This window comes from Zootoca vivipara, chromosome 11, assembly GCF_963506605.1.
Source record: "Zootoca vivipara chromosome 11, rZooViv1.1, whole genome shotgun sequence".
In the NCBI taxonomy this organism is placed as follows: Eukaryota; Metazoa; Chordata; class Lepidosauria; order Squamata; family Lacertidae; genus Zootoca; species Zootoca vivipara.
In genome coordinates, this window is record NC_083286.1 from 49856037 (window position 1) to 49873593 (window position 17557).

General features: G+C 42.8%; 1 protein-coding gene across 6 annotated transcripts in view; it reads left to right on the forward strand.

The window, feature by feature from the left end:
- ATP8B1 (ATPase phospholipid transporting 8B1) overlaps positions 1–17557 on the forward strand; it is a 71094-nt gene that overhangs the window by 13653 nt on the left and 39884 nt on the right. Inside the window, exon 1 of one of the 6 annotated variants that reach the window (XM_035100991.2) lies at positions 3421–3904. The exons of 1 other annotated variant lie outside the window; for it this stretch is intronic. The gene's annotated coding sequence lies outside the window, so the exon portion shown is untranslated. 4 more of the 6 variants (XM_035100986.2, XM_035100988.2, XM_035100985.2 and 1 more) reach the window with 4 other exon arrangements.

The window sequence follows — 17557 nt, forward strand, 5'->3', positions numbered from 1 at the left end:
TCCAGTGGTACATTACTACAGATCCGTTGGGACAGATCGTGTTGGATCACAGCATCTTTGCTTTCCCACACAACTTTCAGTTCCTTTTCGCTAAAAGTTTAAAGCAGGTGCTTCTCAGTTCCTGGTTCGTTTTAGGAAGCACAAGACAGCTAGATTGCATGTAATGGCTCTTTAATATTGTTGCAGGAACCCTGTGTGCTGCTGAACAATTGGATCAACTGTTTAGCATTCCTGAACGTGGAGGAGTTAGATAGATAATCTTTATTGTCATTGTCCCATACAGAACAACGAAATGGAAAAAAAACCCTCTTCATCAGACATTCAGAACCAACAAGCCTGCTATCCCATCCTGATTAGCCCCCCACAGACTCTGATACTCCATAATTAAATACAATATACCCCCATAAAGACTACCTTACACTGCATTTAAAACCAAAATCGCATTTGGATAGAAACTTTTTCTCAGGCGGCTAGTTCTAGTCTTCATAACCCTGTACCTTCTTCCAGAAGGCAGAAGCTGAAAGAGATCATTTCCGGGGTGCGCACTATCCTGTGCTTTCTCTGCAGCTTTCTTATGGCACCTGGAAGCATAGATTTGATCCAAGGTGGGAAGAGTGCACCCAATTATTCTCTCCGCAGTCTTTACAACCCTGGGCAGCATTGTTTTTTCCCTGGCCGTGCAGCTCCCGAACCATACACACAGACCATAAGTTAATACACTCTCAACAGTCCTTTGAGAGATTATTTTTCCGGAGAATTCGCAAAAGGTATAACCTCTGTTGTGCTCTCTTCATCAGGTCTTTGCTGTTTTCTCCCCAGGTTAGGTCATCTGTCAACTCCATTCCCAGAAATCAGAACACAGAGACCTGTTCCGACACATTCCCCCTCAATAATATAAGTGGCTGAATATTCAATTTAAATTTCCTAAAGTCCACAATAATCTATTTTGTTTTCTTGTAAGTTAAGGAGTATGTTGTTTTTCCTGCATCACCACTCCCCCAACTGCTCAACTTTCTTTCCTATAGGCCACTTCCCCCTCTTCAGCCGTGATTAAACCAACCTGTGTTGTATCATCTGCAAACTTTATGATCTTCTTGCTGGGGTATTTGGGGGCACAGTCAGCTGTATAGAGCATATATAAAAGCGAGTTGAGATATATTGTCAATTAATTAATTAATTAAATTTGCATACCACCGTATGCCCCTAGAACTCAGGCAGTATTCTACAGGTTGTGGTATAAGTGTGGGGGGGAAATTACAATCCAAGGATCCCCAAGCGTGCGCCTCCAGTTGGTGAAGATCTCAGGTGCCATGGTGGCACTCGGACATCTTCACTTGGTTTCAAGCTCTCAGATGGGCGGGGTACAAATAATAATTTATTATTATTATTATTAAAATTACTGTAGTAACAAACAACCATGGTACAACTGACATAACATTTAAATAAGAAAAAAAATAGAGTGGGGGAGAGGAGGCCAAGGAGAGACAGACAGAATGACCAGAAGCAAATGAGTATCTTTTAAGATTTATGAAGGAGAATTTCGGCAGGTGCGACTTATTAAGCTGGGTTTGAGAGAACCTGTAGCTGCCCAAACTACTTCCTCTGCTAAGCTGTTACAGGTACAATATCCGTGCCCTCATTTGCATCTGTTCACCTTGGAAACAAAGGGCAACATTAGGCATGCATGATACAAATATTAAAAGTGGATCCCATGTTGTAGGTAGTGTTAAATTAAAAGTGGGTCTGAAAAGACTGAAGATTGAACTGCATTGTATTATTATTATTTTTAAAAAAATAAATTCTTTTTTTTGTTCAACACCCCTGTTTGTGGAAATAAATGTTTTCTCTTCCTGGTATTTTGCTGCACCTTAATTTCTGAAGTTGCATCATCCCACCTTCAGACTATACCGTTTTCAAAAGGGCATGCTCTGACTTGGAACGCCTGCTTTCCTCCTCTTCTCCCACACATCCTGATGTAGAAGTTGTCGTCTCCCAAGGCATGCTTGGGCACCTGTGCAACATAAAAGGGGCTACACATGCATGGAAGCACAAGCAGGTCTACCTGTTGCCTGGGTCCAGGCCACTCCCTTTAAACATGTGCTCCTGTAAAAGGAAGCTAGCCTCATCTATTCCCATGCGATGCTAAACGACAGTACCAATCGCTCAGATCCTCTTTTCTTCCCCTCACTTCCATTCTTTAGGCAGATGCATTGCTGGTTAGTGAACTGCATTCACGCTTTGTGGGCACACTTTCCATGACACATTCCAAGTGACAAAGCTTCACACTACGCTTTAGTTAACCTCCTCCCTGGTGTCTATGCGAATTGGCTACGCTGAGCCAAGATGTGACTGTGGTTAATTATATAATAGCGGAACGTGCGTTCTGTTGAAATGTGCCTAGCTGCTTGTGGAATCCGCGTGCACTGAACAGTATAGGTCTGCAGATGCACTGCATGGCCAAATGTTACTCAGAAGAGAAACATCTGGAACATCACCTTCTGCTTGCTTGTTTACGAGATGCAGGTTTACGGGTGCTGGTGGTCGCACCCAAGCATTTTAATTTCTGGCAAAGTAGTTTGGCTCCAGCATGCTCTTTGGGCAGAGCTCACTCTGGCCAGTGCTTGCATGTATGTGAGAACTCGCTTTCTGCAGCTCCAGATTCCCTGCAACTTTATTTATTAAAGACATGCACACACACACACAATGTAAAGTAGACCACGCCTCCCATTCTTCCTTGCCTTCTCTGGTCTCAGACTTTCATATCATCCAACATTCCTCAGATGAAAATAGGGACATTTCTCACTCCCCCACAACTGATGCTCTTTGACCCCCCCATTTTTGCCCCCTCCTTTCCTATCAGAAGAGGGGGGGTGTTGCCACCACTACATCAATGGGACACAGCACACATGCCCTCTACCATCCTGAGAAAAGTCTCCAATTGTCCTTTAAGACAAAGTAATATTCATTTGCCACCGGAAGGGATACATTGGTGCCAATATGGCAGAGGTCCTAACCATTTGCCATAAAGGTAAAGGGACCTCTGACCATTAGGTCCAGTCGTGGACGACTCTGGAGTTGTGGCGCTCACCTCGCTTTACTGGCCGAGCGAGCTGGCAGACAGCTTCCGGGTCATGTGGCTAGCATGACTAAGCCACTTCTGGCAAACCAGAGCAGCACACGGAAATGCCGTTTACCTTCCCGCCGGAGCAGTGCCTGTTTTATCTACTTGCACTTTGTGCTTTTGAACTGCTAGGTTGGCAGGAGATGGGACCAAACAACGGGAGCTCACCCCGTTGTGGGGATTCGAACCACCGACCTTCTGATTGGCAAGCCCTAGGCTCCGTGGTTTAACCCACAGCGCCACCCGCGTCCCTCCCATTTGACATATGCCCCTCAAAACAATACAGGTACCTGGAACAGGGCCTCCAAAGCAGATCAGCTTCAATTCATTGATGTAGCATTTAACAGGAATGGTCTGCTTTTGTTGGTTAATTTTAAATCTGAATCATCTGAATCACTGATTTGGATTGCAAGGGCACTCTTATGATTGACGCCTGTCACCACTATTTGCAAACAGACAAATTTCTGCTGCCATTTCCCATGATTCTTTGCTCCTCTCATGCTCTTAAAATGCCCAGTTGGTCTAAAAACAACAGCTCATGATCTTGTCTGTCTCTAGCATGCGAGCCTGAAGTTTTTTCTCATTACTACCTCAGCACGTGGGAGCCATAAGAAAAAGAGAGAAGCTTTTGTTAGCTTGCAGTGCCATCAGATGTGCTAGTCTGCAGCTAAGCAGTTGTTCGGGAACACCCCCTCCCAGGGTTCTTGATGGCTACACTTCTATCATTTGGACGCTAAACGAAGAGTACTGTACTGTATATTCTTTTCCGGAGTTGCTGCTTCAGTGAGATTGAGTGTTTTGGCTAATTCTGCTCTTAAGGGTTTTAATGCTGCTTTGTTTTTGTGGGGCTAAGTCTGTTTATCGTCTTACAGTGATTTAACCTAAGCTCTTGTTCTGTAAACGCCTGTGAACAACATAATGTGGAGAGACGTAAGGTGAAAAAGAAAAGAAAATTCTGGAAATTGTAACCATCTTATTTTGTACAAATCTAAAAAAATGTGGACAGGCTTAGACTGGTAGCTTTAGCTCAGTTCTGTCAGTGTTGCTGTTGTTTAGGGTTTTTTTTAGTTTCCTGGTTTGCTAGAACAGGCTTAAGATCAACAATTCATGCTGCCAAATATAGTTAAAAGGCACCAGGCTTCTATTGGAAAGCCTGAATAAATAGTTATAAAATTAAATAACAGGATGTGTGTTTTCCTGAGCTGCCTTAGGTGTGCCTTGATTCTATGCTGAGTGAATATTGGCATGCTTGCACTTACCTGATTTTTTTGCATGTTGCTGTGTGCTTATAGAATTGTAATTTGTTTTATAGGCACACAGATCTCTAACTAAGGATGTTAGGTAGCACAATCACACATACCTTCTGGTAAGTGATGCATTTTCCACATTTTTAACAGTCAAGAGTGGCTTCGTTAGTATCTCTAATTCTGGACAAGTTTCTCATCAGGTAAGTCAAGTTTAATCCAGTCTAACGGCTCTTCCAGACAGTGTTGCAAAAAAGTTGGCAACTGTAAACCACTTGGAGGAAAATAGGGTTTTTTGTTTTGTTTTGTTTAGACGCCTTTTGGATAGCTCCAAACTAGATTTTCAAGCTTCTTTCTGCAATGCAGAGCATGTGATTCCAGCTCTCTCTTCCCTCCCTGCTCCCCAACACACATCAAGTGCTAGCTAGAATGTGGTGGTTTTTGGCTGAAGTGTCCGGAGGGAGGGAGGGAGAAAGAAAACTGGAGGGAAATGCTTTTTTTGCACACAAACAAAATAACAACAATAATAATGAAGTTGAGCTGAACAGAGTCCAAATAGGGCACTAGTGGTGTTTTGGGGCAGCTTTGGAGTGGACTGTATGGCGCCACTTCCAGTTTTGTTCAACTTGAGTTCTTTAAGGGTAAGACCACCTTGATTAGGTTCTTCTCTTGCCATTTGGGTGCTGGTGCTAAAGTGGTATAATAGTGCTTTGGATATATGGTGTGGCTGTGAGCCCCTGCATGTCAGAACCTTATCCTACAATGTCAGCCCCTCGGCCACCCCAACTAAGGCAACCCCCACCATAAATTCTGTCCCAACACTTTCTTTTATCTTAGAATGACAGTTGGGTCGGGGGAATATATATTGGCTCCAGGAAGAACAATTGCAGGTGTTTCATAAGTTTCACTGTTTGTTCCCCCCCCCTTTTTTCCTTTCAACTGCTTTATGCGTGAGATTTGGTGATAGCCTTTTAGAAATATGGTTTCTCGTCTTTGCTTATATATAATCAGATGGCCTTGGGGGAGACTTGCTTTCTTTCGGACTTGGTTCCGCACCTGCCTACAGATGCACAAATCTATATCTTAGTGGTATTTTAAGAGCAAATAGATTGAGATCGGAAGGGCGTGTGGACATAATCCTAGCTCATGGTTTATGAGGTGCAGAAATTAACCGACTTTCTTCTGAAGTTTTCCTGGTTCGCATTTGGGTTTTATGCACAATCTATGCCTGAAGCTTTGCAAATCTGGTTCCTTTCCTCTTAGGGGAAACGTTTAGAGAAATGTTGTTCAAGTACTTTTTTTAAAAAAAGCTTGAAACTTCTGAGAACAGTCTTGAGCAATTTGACAAGAGAATGTGTGTGTGTGTGTGTGTTGCACACACACACACACACACACACACACACACACACACTTTAAGTAGATGTGCAATAGGATTGGTAGCTAAGGATAGAAATAAGAGGGGTGTGGGAAACAGGGCACTGTCAACTTTGATGGGTTTGGCCGTGGGTTGGTGAGTTGGAAGATACTGGGCTTTTGAATGCCACCTTGTTTTAGGCACCAGCCAGCACTACAGCTAGAAATACCCTGGTGGAAGAAATTATCTGTGTAATTCATCATACAATTTAACGTATCTACTTCCAAAATCCTTTTTAAGTTCAGAAGTCTATGCTTTGTATTTCTGTGCTATTTTATACTAGTTAGGGCTAACAGAAGGTGTTACCGTGGTGTTTTGTGAAATTAGAATCCATAGAGTCGCTCATGCTATTTCAGAAGTGAGATTCCAGCTTTCAAAAAAGGAGGTAGAAGAAGCCTAGCCTGTGAATCTCCCAGTTCAGTGCCAAGATTGACTATAATACGCGAAGGAGGTCCTGTTCTGCTCTGGGATTTGGGTATTCTATCGCCTTTATTTTGATCCAAGTGATAAAGCGGGAAGATCTCTGAACACTCATCTTCAGCTTGACACATGTTAATGTCATGCTTGACCTGGTTTGAACTCTTGTTAATATTTTCGAAGCATATCTGGTTGTGCAAATTGGACTCTTTTTTTCTGGCAGAATCTCCTGTTACAGGAGCAATTAATACATCTTTAAGCAATTAAAGGCAACTAATACAACTTTAATGAAGGATAATATTCCATGAGGCTGTTTGGTTAGGGATTGCTCAAAATGACAAGAGCAATTGCTTATCTTCAATATGTTGTGCATATCTGACGGATCCTTTTGTGAAGAATTAAATGGACAAGAGGGAACTGTAGAAGTATGTATTCAGCTGCTTGATATTGTGATTGATGTAAACTCTTAGAGATCTTGTGTTGCTGTCTTTATATTTTACTTTTGGCCTCCTTTATCTGCTTCTTAACATTACCTCCACTCATTCTTTCTGGAACTAATTGCTGTCTGTGCCCAGAGCTGCTTTCTTTCGTGTCTTCCTTTTCTTTCTCAATACCGGTATCAATTTTTTATTTAACATATTTTAATGCCGGAAAATGTGACAAATGTGGTTTAAGGCAGCAAAACACAGCTGAAAACTAAATCTACTTTTAGTTTTAAAATTAGCACATTAAAATAAGAGCCTGTCCATCACAGGTGTAAATGACACAATGTGAATAGAATAAAACAGCCTGCCATATCCCCAGATCACTTAAAACTGTTCTATAAAAATGTCAGAGATATCTTTAGACCCTGCTTGAGGTTTTGTAGGGATAAGGCAAGCCCAATCTCACAGGAAGTGGGGCCATTGCTGAAAAGGCCCTGTCCTGTGTGCCTGCCGTTCTGCTTGCTCTCATAGGTGGGCAGGGCCGTCTCAACCATGTCGGGCGCCCTGGTGCGGAGATCGCTCCAGCGCCCCCACTCCGCCCCGTTTCTTGTCGTGGCTGGTGGGCAGGCACAGGGCGCAGCACGGCTTCCGCGCGGCTCTGGCACACGATGCCCCCCTGCCGGGCCGGCGCCCTAGCGCCCTGCACCACCCAGCCTACCCCTAGAGCCGGCCCTGTAGGTGGGTACATGAATGGGGCCTGTAATGTGGATGGCATGATAAGGGCAGGGTGGTGAGAGTGAAAGCGGTCCTTCAAGTAACCCACTCCCAAACTTCTTAGGGCTTTGAATGTCACCACCAGCACTTTGTGTTGGGCCTGGGAACACACTGTCACACAGTGCAACTGGTACAATACACATGAAGTGTAGCAAATCAACTTCCTAGTACCAGCCATTACCTGCGTGGCTGCATTTTTCACTGGCTGACATTTGAGTGCATTTGTAGTCCTTAATGCATCTTTTCTTCAGCTACTGCACTTTATCATGTCTACTCCTCTACTGCCACCTGGTTCTCCAAGATTCCATCTGAACTTTATTCCACTTGAACAGACACTCCTCTGCCCTTGTATATTAAGTGAGCATATAAATTTCCTGTGTGTCTTGACCCTAGTGCAGGGGTTGTCAACCTGGTTCCCACCACCGACTAGTGGGCGTTTCAGGATTCTAGGTGGGCGGTAGGGAGTTCTATGGCACAAGCTGAATCTTCCTTCCATTGAGCACTGGTGGATGGTAAGGAAATCTTACCATCAAGAAAGATGCATTAGTGGGCGGTAGGTATAAAAAGGTTGACTACCCCTGCTCTAGTGAATGAGAGACAACTGTGCTGCTTCTGCTACTGATTCTGGAATCGCACATCTCTAGCAGCACAATATCTGTAATATATTTGACCTCTTTCTGCAGCGCCCGCCCCATCTCCATCGCAATGATTGAGAATCTTATTAGTAAATGATAAGAGGCCGGGATTCAAATAGTTACCTTAGGTGTGGCCAATAACTTTTGCCTCCCTAAGCACTGCCTTTGGTCAAGAGACCAGATACCTTATCCTAAACTACATTTGAAAACCTCATTGGTTCGAAAAAGCACTTTTTGTTTCGAAAGCAACGAGCCAAAAGCTCTCCCGACCTACTTGGCTGTGTATAACTACTTTTGCGGTTCTTGGGGATGTATGGATCTGTGATCACAGCACCCTAGGTCATGCTGCTGGCACTAAGTTGTTGTAAACTAATAATAATAATATTGTGTATTGAGTCAAATGATTGTATAACTGTATTACTATTGTCTGTATTTGCATTAGGGTAAAGTAACTGCCTTTTGGTTCCAGAAGGTACAGCTACTATTGGTTCATTTAAGCCGCTGTATTTGGATTCTCTGTCTTATTGGTTTCCTCCAAAAGGCAGCACTGTGATTGCCTGATATTGTTCCCTCCAAAATGTACCGGTACAGTATCCCTTTCTAGCTAGTCCCCCGTCCCTATAAATGTAGCTTTCCTCTCCTCAGAGCTCAGTCTTGTTTGCTTTAATAAAGAAGTGTTACTAGAGAACTGTCTCCAGCATATTATGTCAAGAGAGCTGAAATCATGAACCCCACGTCACAGAATATTAAAATACATTAATCTATTACACATTAAAAGCTTCCCTAAACAGGGCTGCCTTCAGATGTCTCCTAAAAGTCTGGTAGTTGTTTTTCTCTTTGACATCTGGTGGGAGGGCGTTCCACAGGGCGGAAACAGATTCCAGCTGCAACTCTTGCGACAGCTGCTGTACTTTGTGGGGAAAGTTTTCTTGGGGGTAGTTGCACCAGGGCGGGGGTAGTTAAGTGGTAAATCAGGATCATGGAGGAGGTAGAAGTAAATCAGTACTGTAGAGAAGAGCTTCTTTTCCCGTGGGAGTCTTCTCCAATTGGCATTTCCTCAATTGCCTTTCAGATCGGTGGCAAATGTGACCCAGTTTGGGCATTGGTAGCATTCTGCTTATGGTTCCCTCTGGCATCCTCACCCTGTGCCCAGAGACCACTGTTGTCACTCAACAGAAGGAAGAATGGCAGGGAGAAAAGGATGATTAGAGCAAGTTTGGAATTGGAAAGGCGTTCAGGAGAATTGTGGAGGCAGGGGAGAAAATGCCTGTTCCTTTTAGGCTCCGAAACTTCAAAAGATCTGGTGTTTACTTTTCCACACCCTGCTCCATTATTGCAATATTTGTTCTTCAGCAAGCATTGTGCATGGTTCTTGGAATTCCAGTTGCATGTGGAATATACTCATAAATGTGAATGCCACCTGTCTGCGTAGTCTTGTGTTGGTACACTCAGCCGTACATATATGAGCTGCAGCCTGTCTTGTATAGTTTCATTGCTCGATTTTTTGTATATGCCTGGTAGGCTTGAGCATGTCATCTTATCGAAAAGCCCTTTGTCCCCAAAGTGCAGATCCATACATGTACACAGGGGGTGGGGGTGGGTGGGTTATCTGAGGCAGTCCAAAGTACAGGAAAAGGCTCTCTGTGCATGCTGAGTGGCATGGCATTTGTGCCAGCAAGCAGGTGTGAAGGAAAAGTTGGTAAGAGTACATACTGCTCAATGTTTCACAGATGAAAATAGGGACACTTTTCCAAGCACAAGTCAAAGTACGTTTCCGAGCACAATTCAAAGTATTGGTGCTGACCTTTAAAGCCCTAAACGGCCTTGGTCCAGTATACCTGAAGGAGCGTCTCCACCCTCATCATTCTGCCCGGACACTGAGGTCCGGCACCGAGGGCCTTCTGGCGGTTCCTTCACTGCGAGAAGCAAAGCTATAGGGAACCAAGCAGAGGGCCTTCTCGGTAGTGGCACCCACCCTGTGGAATGCCCTCCCATCAGATGTCAAAGAGATAAATAACTATCTGATATTTAGAAGACATCTGAAGGCAGCCCTGTTCAGGGAAGTTTTAAATGTGTGACATTTTAATGTATTTTAAATTTTTGTTGGAAGCCGCCCGGAGTAGCTGAAAAAACATAGCCAGATGGACGGGGTACAAATAAATTATTATTATTATTATTATTATTATTATTATTATTATTATTATTATACTACCCACTTCTCCTACCAAGGCTAACTGAGCTTCCTCTCCCTCTCATTCCATATTGCTAGGGATCTGCCAGTATCAGCTGCTCGTTCTCCCAGTCTTCTTTTTTATTTATTTATTTACACATTTTAAAATTCATTTTCACTTTTAACATTTATAATCATACATACCGGTAAATCATAATCATTTTACAAACAGGATTCTCAGAATCCCTGAACCTCCCTCCACCCCTCCATGGTTTCCCCAGATATTATTTTCAAACTGCATTGTATCGTATTCTCCATATTTTCTTAAAACTCTATTTTTTATCATAGTTCTCTCTTCATTGCAAGTGTTTTCAAAATCTTGCTAATGCTTTCAATTGTTACAGTGTTCTTTCAAGTAACTTTTTTAAAAAACCCCATTCTTTGTTCAGTCCAGTCGTCCACATTTTCACTTCGGTTTGCGAATCCCCCCCCCCCCGAAAATACTTCAGCATTTGTGTGCAAATTTCTCCTGCTCTATTCATGTGATGTGTGCAGTTTTGCCTCGTATACAAATTTTCGCGAGGCAATTTCCCCTGATAAAATGCGATTTTCACAAATATATGCATTCATATGCATACGTTGGAATATACAATTTTGTACACATTCGCTTGGCTGGGGAACAGCCTTGCAAAATACGGAGAAGTGTGAATTTTGATGGTTGGCTGTACATCGGTGCACCTATTGTTTTAGAAAGTGTGAATTAGCAAGTTCACTTTTCGAGGCAAATCAAACCTCCCACCTGTCCCAGCATATTGCTGAAAGCTCTTCTCTAACTCCTTTACACTATACAGTGGTACCTCGACTTACGAAGACGATCCGTTCCGCGGCTGTCTTCGTAAGTCAAAGTCTTCAGAAGTTGAAGCGCCCGTTCTGCACATGCGCAAAGCATGACTTTGCACTTCTGTGCATGTGTGGACTGCACGCGCGGGGAAAAGACTTCCGGGGTTGTCAACTTTGGAAGTCGAAACCTTCGGAAGTTGATTCGTTTAGATGTCGAGGTATGACTGTATCTGTAATCTCAATGAAAGAACAATTAAGCTAAGATTTGTTCACTTTTTTGAATTAAGAATATGTAAGGAAAACACAGTTGTCCTACATTCTCTTGCCAACAGTCCCAAATGAGCCTCCATAGCGTACACATTGGCAGCCTGTGCTCTGTACGTACGACATTTAATGGCTTTGGATCAGAGCTTCCTCTGGCCATATGGGCATGCACAGACATTGAGGTAACATGGAGAGCCTCCTATCATTGTCAGGTGAGATGGATGGAAAACCAAAGAGGACTTTTGCTCCAGTGGTGCTGTAACTGTGGGGCAGCCTCTCCTTTTTTTGGAGGCAGAGCTGTCCCTGGGACCTATTTTTAATTTATTTTATATACAGCAGTTCTGCTGTTTATATATATATTGCAGTACCAGGATGGTGTGCAACAATAGAACACAATTTAAATTGGCACTTTATTGTCCTTTTGGCCCTGCAAGGACTTTTCTTTTCCCCTACTGCATACACCCCGCCCCCCCCCAGCTTTTTCCAATGCAGTTTTAATCCTGCAGACTGCGTTTTCATATGTGGCTTTCATAACTCTGAGGTTTTTAGCTTGTGTGTGTGTGTGTGTTTACATTTTAGTTGTCTTGTGCTTTTTGTAAGCTACCCGTTGGAGTAGGGGCTCATCTACACTTACCTTTTGCCCCAGCACAAGTCTGTGCTTTCCTGATCCGTGTTCCAAGCGTGGGTTTTTCTCTGGGGACAGTTTTATACTTTTAAATGGTATTTATAATGCTGCTGTTGCTTTGATTTTTTTCGTACACTATCTTAGTTTGCAGAAAGCTGGCATTAAAAAAATAGCAATAAAGAAATAGCAAAATGCCAGAGTAATTGAAATAATGAGCATGAGTTCTTTCAGGGACCCTGTTTTGGATCATTTGCTACATAACTTCATTTTCCTGCAAACTGCTTAGTTTTCAGTGCATGTAACTTAAGGGTTCAGAAATAAAGGCAAAGGGCTTAAACACAGTACAGTCGTACCTTGGAGGTCGAACAGAATCTGTTCAATAAGTTCGTTCAACTTCCAAAAGGTTTGGAAACCAAAGTGCAGCTTCTGATTGGCTACAGGAAGCTCCTGCAACCAATCAGAAGCCGCGGAAGCCCCATCAGACGTTCAGCTTCCAAAAATAATTTGCAAACCGGAACACTCACTTCTGGGTTAGTGGCATTCAGGATCCAAAACGTTCGAGAACTAAGCTGTTTGAAAACCAAGGTATGATTGTATATAACTTCTTAAAAAATGGATGCTGTACTGCTGCTGTGATGTCAATGACTACTGGCTCAGTAAAACACTGATTCCTGTTATCTTGCTGGAATGACAGTCTGGACACCAGTGCCTTCCTGCATGCTGCAGCAAAAAATGTATAATCTTTCAGATGTCTCCTTAAACAGCTCTATTCATGTGCTGGGAAGTCCTGAGTGAACTGCATGTTCCCTGAGGCATGTACACAGCCACTTGAGGATGGACGATTGCCTTTTATGTTTGGAAGTACTGTACAGTAGGGAGCTCCAGCAAGCTTTTGGTATACCTTCAGCAAGCACTGTTGCTGTATAGATTGTGGCGTCATGAAGTCACTGTGGCTGCCCTACCTATTCACCTGATGTGTTAATGCCTGGAGACCAGAATTGAAACTTGTTTAATCCATCTCTAGGCCAGTCCATGTTATCTGTATGCATACTCAAGTGTAATTGCAGAGGAAATGAAAACGACTGGCTTTTTTGTCTGCTCCTTCCCTCCCACCTTATCAGCCAGGCTAGGGTGGGGAGAATGGACTAAGAGAAAGGTATAGCGCCACTGAGATCTTTCTTCCTTCACCTGCAGTTATTTCAGAGGCAACGGTAGGCTGAGCCTGAATAGTCCCTCCCCCTTCAATGCCCAAAATGATTGTTTGGAAAGAGGGTAAAGGGATGTGTAAAAGGTCTGCAACCTGTTCAAATTTGAGTCTTCAGCATAGCTGGGCTCAGCTGACCTAGGCTAGCAAACCGGTTTCCAGACCAGGAAGAAGCAAATGGCAGTCTGCTTGCTTGCCCTGTGCCAGTGAAACTCCTCGCCTCAGTGGGTTGAAGGCTACCCTCTGTGTACTGCCATGTGCTACCGAGGGCAGGATGATGATGAGCTTTTGGGTACTGAGGAGGGACATAGGAGTTCACCTTGTCACCTGTACAAGGGGTAGGGTTCCTGGATGACCTTACATAAAATACTGTATTTTGTTGAAGTTAGTGAAGTTGCATAGTTCATGAGCAAGACTATACAATGTAATCAAAGAGATAAAGTGTGGGGTTTCCCCCCCAGACTAGACTGTTGCGTTGAGCAAAGCCATTGACTTGAGTGGCAGAAAAGAATTAGATGCCTTAAACTTATTAGCTCTGTACTGTGCTTGATGTGGGGTTATCTTTAAAAAGTGCTTATTTCAGGAGCATAATTAATTGCAGTGTGTGTCTTCTGGGGCACTATTAAATACAAAAATGAGGAAACCCATGGATAGAAAAGAATTTTCCCTATGAAGATTTGGAAGAACATGATACCATCTTGTCCGCTGCGAATATTTGGTCTGTGTTATATTACGTGGATGATTAAAGTCTTGATCGCTACTGATCAAGGTTTGCTTTCGAGCAGCAACCTTCTCTGTCTGGACGATTGGCAGACAAAAGTTTCACGAGTTCAAGTTTTTAGAAGGATTCTTCTTTTGAATCTGATAGGAACCATTGAATCAAAAGGGATTGCTGAAAGTGGAGAAGCAAAGACACTGTTGTGGTCCTTAGAAATGGTTCCCAGGAAAGTGGGGTTGCTGCCTTGCTGGAGTTTGCAAAACTCTTGCATTTTCAAAGAAAGTGCTGCATTCCTAATTGTACTTCTTAAAATTATTGTTAATATGAATTACTTAAGTTCTGCTTAGTTAGAATCAACAAAACCCTCTGCTCCATATCCTATCAAAAAATCTATGAGATTGGCAATCATTTGATGCAGAAAAGCGGCTCATTCACAAGTAAACATATGCAGCCATGGAATCTGAAAGCTAGTTAGGGAGAGAGGTTGTATCCTTGAAACTGGCATGTTGCTTCAGTTCTTCTTGACTGTTGATTTAAGTGGCATAATACACAATTCTTTTGAGTTTGTTGTTATTGCCTTTATTAGCAAGCTAGGCTTGTTGTGTTTTGAGATGGAGAAAAATATTGCTGAGTCAGAATGAGATCACCCAAGTTGCATTTAGGACGTCAGAAACCAAATCGATGCCAGAAGGCTTTCTTTCTTTCAACCTGTTTGGAGTGTGTTGCTCAACTTACTCGACAGTCTGCAATTTTATTTTATTTTTGAAAAAAATGAAAGCAATTGTACATGTCTTATGAGCATTCTGCCTTGCGTCTTACTATACATCAGTATACCTCTTTCATATAAAATGGGGATCTGTTGTGTGGGTAGTTAGCATAACTGATTTGTCACGATTCTCTCTCATTATTATTTTTTGTAAAGGAACTGCTCAGGGTCATAATACTCTTTTCTTTATGAGTATCCGGTATCCAGCACAAAGAGTTTGTTGAACAGTTGGCTAGGGGAGCGGCTAAAAGGCTTTGGTTTGTGTGTTTTTTTACTACCCTGTTAGGCATTAACAGGGCCACTCCCTAGCCTAGACTGTATCAGCAAAAACAGTGTTCCTATAATATGCAGGTGTGGAAGCACATTTGTGTAGCCTTACTAGAATTCAAATGGAAAATCATGGTTTAAAGTCCTTGTGGCATGGAGGACTGAGGACTGGAATTGTGCTGCTATGACTACTGTCTCTCTGCAGGCCGTGATTCTTGCCCGGAGGTGTGGAGCTCCATTCTCCTACTCAATTTCCTTTTAAACCCAAATCTTAATCGTCGGGGCTCTGAATTTAGAACACACTTTTTTATTTCTTCAGTCTGTTTTGGCGGCTGCAGTCAGTGTAATGGGAAGTGAAGCAACGGCAACGGCCCTTCCCTCTAGGAAATGGTAACTGCTTGTGAAATTGTAAGCTTACCTCCTTAATACATCCCAGAAAGGCAGCTTTTATATTTGATAAAATTCAAATTTAAATGTAATGATCTAATCCAACTAATTTGTCTGTTAAGCACCCTAAAGCGTAGTGACATTCGTGTTCAATTTCAACACTATTTAAGTTCGTTCCACTTTCAAATGAGTTTCCCTTGAGCTTTGGGTTCCCATTGCATATGCTTCTTTCCCATTTTTAGTAGTTTTTAACAAGCTTTATTGCAGGGATGGGCAACCTGTGGCTGTCCAGATGTTGTTGGACTCCAACCTCCCTGCCCTGCCCCAGCCCCAGCCTGCAGGGTCCAATGGTCAGGGATGGTGAAAGTTGTCATCCAGCAATTTTTCAGAGGAGCATAGGTTCCTCAACCCATCCTCTGGACCCCCTGGGAAACTCAAACTGTGCTGCACCTAGAACTGGGTGTGGAGAGGGCAACCGAATAGAACACAACTGTAGGCAGCCTGAGGAAGTACGGTACCATCCACCTTGGGCCAGCCCGTAAAATGCAAGTTTGGAGTGAAAGGCTAGGGTGACTATTTCCAGGAACTCTTATTTTGAGACTTTTGTGGGTGAGCTGAGAGTTTGTTTGGGCCCTAGGGGAGAACCCAGATGCTGAGAGGAAGCGGGTGTGCCAGAGGGAAAATGAATTGATGTTGATTTTCATATGTTTTGTAACTTTGCAATGTTGTTCTTTCAGTTTTCTGCATACTGCTTATACAGTATACAAATCAAATCATCAGTCAATCAGTTTGTGGGGTGGGGTGGAGTGTAATGCTTGGTATTGGCAGAGGGTAAAGCTGTGTGTCTTCTTTAAATTACAACTTTCTGCTGCAAAACCATTGTTCAGTTCCCCTGAGAGAGAAGGACTGTAGTCATACTTCAAATACAACATATTCTGTTCTGTTAGGCTTCGTTAAGAAGAAACAAAACGGTCTATAAGATAGAGGGGCACTTCTTTGTGCTGTTGTGTTTTATTGGAAAAGTGTCTTTATTGTCATCTCTGAAGCACCTATTTTGCTTTCTCCCTTTTATTATTCATTTCCACACACAAACAAAGGCCTGCTTTTTAGTATTCAGTTGCTGTACTGATAAGGGATGGCTGCATAATTGCACATCTCATTCTAAGGAGTTTTTTGGGGACAGAAGGCAGGTGGCAATGCCAAGGTTGTGCCTTAGGCAAAAGATCCTTAATCATAGAGATGAAAATGTGTACTCAGAGGTCATCCAGCTGAGCCCCCTTGCAATGCAGGATCTGTAATGCTGACTGCAGCTCCAGCGTCTCTGACGGATAGCTGTCCAGCCTCTGTACACATGCAGGATAGAAGCATGTGGTCATTTTATTAGATCCTGCCACTTGTTGAAAAAAAGGTTTGCTAAACATTTTAGTTTTATTACATCGATTAACTAAATTTGCGTCTCCAAGTGAATGAGAGAATAAGGTATATTTTCAGGATGCAGATATCGAGAAGAAATCTAGGATTGTCTTTGCCTGTGTGTTGGGGAAACAAATACTGCATTTATAACACTGTCTATATAAGGTTGGAGATGCGGATAAATCTGACCTTTCAACATGGTTAAAATGGCTTAACTGGAAGTTTGCTGAAGCTTTATGCAATCTGAGAGTTTTTTTGTTTTTGAAGTCTATCCAGGCACATCTTTCAGTTGCCTTCATTTTTTAAAAATGTTGTGTTGGTTTTATCTTTGCCCCCAATGTTGATGTTGTTTTTCATTGCTTTTATGGATTTTAGCTGCATTTTATCTGTACACCACTTTGAGATTTTTTTCTGATCAGGAAGTGTTTAAATTTGCCTTAATGATGGTGGTGGTGGTGGCTAAAAAGGGATGAGTGCAGAAATCCCAGTGTAGGGGGTGGGTAAAGAACCAGAGCAATGAATCAGAAAGTCCAAATTTTAACATCTGCTGTGAACTCACTAGGCACACTGCTCTCTCTCTCTCTCTCTCTCTCTCTCTCTCAGCCTCAGTCCTTCGCATCTTTAATACGGGAGATAATAAGACAACAACTTTGTTTACAACAACTTCATGTGGAACATTTTGAATCCTTGAAATCATTATCAAGTTTGGGCAACTGTTGACACTGTGGCACATCCATGCTGATTTCCCTTTTTTCTCTGATAGTTCGAATGGAAGTCCTGTTGCAGGGATAAAGAATCTGTGGCCCTTCAGATGTTTCTGGGTTTCAGTTCCCATCATCCCTGACTATGAGCCATCATGGCTGGGAGCTGATG